This window comes from Stegostoma tigrinum, chromosome 11 (assembly GCF_030684315.1).
Source record: "Stegostoma tigrinum isolate sSteTig4 chromosome 11, sSteTig4.hap1, whole genome shotgun sequence".
In the NCBI taxonomy this organism is placed as follows: Eukaryota; Metazoa; Chordata; class Chondrichthyes; order Orectolobiformes; family Stegostomatidae; genus Stegostoma; species Stegostoma tigrinum.
In genome coordinates this window covers 86,303,754-86,306,805 of record NC_081364.1, presented here as the reverse complement: position 1 = coordinate 86,306,805, position 3,052 = coordinate 86,303,754, and the positions used below count along the sequence as shown (strand labels likewise).

The 3,052-nt window shown below is 53.3% G+C and overlaps 1 pseudogene; it reads left to right on the top strand.

Moving 5' to 3' along the window:
• Positions 1-2,266: 2,266 nt before the first annotated feature.
• On the top strand, positions 2,267-2,427 carry LOC132210278 (U2 spliceosomal RNA; annotated as a pseudogene).
• Positions 2,428-3,052: the final 625 nt, after the last annotated feature.

Sequence of the window (3,052 nt, the reverse complement as noted above, 5' to 3'; positions counted from 1 at the left end):
TCAAGGATAGACTTCCTGTTTGTGTCATGAGCGTTCTCGGTCTGGTCCACTGGCGTCGAGACGGTGTTCTTCTCTGACCACTGCCTCCTGCTGGCCGACTGTCAATTACAGGACGACCAGCCAGCCGGCAAGGGGACGTGCAACATCAACACAACTCTGTTGACCACAGAGAACGTCGAGGAGCTTAAGAGGGAGTACGCAGGTTGGAGAACCGTGAAACCCCTCTTTGAGTCTCCAGGCGACTGGTGGGAGAAGGTGGAGGAGAACATCAAGAGGTTCTTTGTGCTCAAGGGTGTTTGGAAGGCGAGAGAAAGGCGGGGAAAGCTGTCGCGACTCCAGAAAAAGACGCAGAACCTGCTCCTTCTGCAGTCGATGAGGGTCGATGTCACGGAGGACATCCGCAAGGTGAGGGGCCAGCAAGCCTCCCCCTTTGCCACGGAGGCCTCCAGGATAATCTTCCGGTCCAGGGTCGGCTCAGTGGAGCAGGACGAGATGTGCTTGCTGCTCTACACCAACATCGTTAGCACAGTCTGAATCAATGGGTGGGAATCGGACAGTTTTCCCATCAGATCTGGAGTCAGGCAGGGCTGCCCGCTCTCTCCTGCCTTGTTCGTGTGCTATGTGGAGCCCTTCGCCGCATCCATCAGGAAGGCCGTGAGCCTGAAGGGCGTGACTATCCCAGGTAGTGGAGGCCTTCAGGTCAAGACCTCCCTGTACATGAACCATGTCGCCGTATTCTGCACCAATCGTAGGTCGGTGAGTAGGCTATTGGACATCTGCGGCCAAAGTCAATAGGGGTAAGAGTGAGGCCATGTTCTTCGGGAACTGGGACGACCGCTCCTTCATCCCTTTCACCGTCAGGACAGACTACCTGAAGGTGCTGGGTGTTTGGTATGGTGGAGCTGCGGCGTGCACTCAGAATTGGGAGGAGTGTATCCCCAAACTGAAGCAGAAGCTGGGCAGGTGGACGTTCCGGTCCCTCTCCATCACGGGTAAGATCCAGGTTGTCAGGTGTGAGGGGCTTTCGGTACTGTTGTATGTGGCGCAGGCCTGGCCTATTCCATGGACCTGCGCTGCTGTGGTCACCCGGGCCATTTTCCACTCCATTTGGGGGTCGAGGATGGACCGGGTCCTCAGGGACACCATGTACAAAGACCTGTAAAATAGGGAGAAAGGGCATTCCGAATGCCACCCTCACCCTGATGGCTACCTTTGTGTGCGGCTGCATCAAGCTGTGCATAGATCCTCAGTACGCAAACACCAAGTGTCACTACTTACCGAGGTTCTACCTGTCCCCAGTGTTGTGAAGGATGGACCTGGCATCATTGCCACAGAACACTCCGAGTAGTTGGACCGTCCTGTACCACCTGTCGGTCGTGGAGAAATTTTTGAAAGGAAACGCCTTTGACCACAAGGCCGTCTGGCAATGGTCAGCACATCGTATCCTCGAGACCCTTCGGGAAAAGGAGAGGGTGGATCCCGTCATGTGGTTCCCCACGCAGACTGCCAAAGTCATTTGGCAGAATGTCTCATCGCCAGAACTTTCAAACAAGCACAAGGACATTGCTTGGCTGGCGGTGAGAGGGGCTCTGCCAGTGAGATCCTTTATGCACGCCCGGAATCTCTGCACCATTGCGCACTGCCCTCGAGGTGGCTGCGGCGGGGGGACGAGACTGTCTATCACCTCCTTCTGAGGTGTGCCCATGCACAGGAGGTCTGGAGGGGTTGCAGTGGTATTTGTCGAGGTTCATCCCGAGCAGCTCCGTGACGCGGGACTCCATGTTCTACGGGCTGTTTCCCGGGACGCACATCGAGACCAACATCAACTGCGCCTGGAGGACCATCAATGCGGTGAAAGACGCTCTTTGGTTTGCCTGCAACTTGCTGGTCTGCCAGCTGAAAGAACTGACCACGAACGAATGTTGCACACTGGCGCACTCCAAGGTCCAGGACTATGTGCTGAGTGACACACTAAAGCTCGGGGCAGCCGCCGCCAAGGCGCGGTGGGGAAAGACCACTGTATGAAACCCCTCGTCCAGAATAGAAACAAGTGCCCTATCTGGTAACTGAGCCCAGCTGGCGCCTCCCCCAACTGGTCAGGGGGCCAACGGGGACTGTGCGGGGTGAAGACTGCCGGTGTATTTTCTTTGCTTTGTTTTTTTTTCCCCTTTAGTTGGTGGACGTACACCCTGGGTAACCCAGAGCAGCTTGCATGACTGGGTAGGTGTATGAATGTGTTTTTTTTTGTACATCTTATGAATAAAGTATATTTTTTCAAATTAAAAAAATGTTCTTATCAGCTTTAGTATCTGATATGTTCTTTACTTAAGGACCCTATATTAAACCAATTTTTGGAACAGGAGCTTGCTCTGTCCTCTCCAAGCATCATCCTGGTATTGCAGTATTTGCAGGAATGGTGCAGTCTCGTTAAACCAATTTTAAAACAGCCTGATCAAAAACTGAAGAAGGGTGTCTAGGCCTGAGGCATCACACTTCCTGCTCCTTTGCTGCTTGGCCTGCTGTGTTCATCCAGCTCCGGACCTTGTAATCTACAGCAGTTCAGCACTCTGGAACTATAACAGCCCTTCAGCCCAACAAGTCCTCATCAAACCTCAGAGCATCCCAGCCAGACCTATACCCCACCTAATCGACCTCTCCCTTAACACTACAGGCAATTTAACATGGCTAATCCACCTAGCCTGCACATCTTTTGGACTGCGGGAGCACTCTGAGGAAACCCACACAGACACAGAGAGAATGTGCAAACTCCACACAGGCAGTCACCTAAGGCTGGAATCAAACACGTGTCCTGGTGCAGTGAGGCAGCAGCGCTAAACACAGAGCCACCATGCCGCCAAAGTCCTTTCTCTCAGCACTCTCACCCAACTTTCTCCAAATGTGCTTTTTCCAAGGTAACCGTTCATCTCTCCTTTTCTGCATGCTCAGCACTTGCTCTGAATGTTCGTGCCTCATCCGTGGTGCATGTCGCATCTTCCCACCAACACCATCCCTGAAGAGTCACACATGGCATCAGAAGTAAAAGAAAATTGCC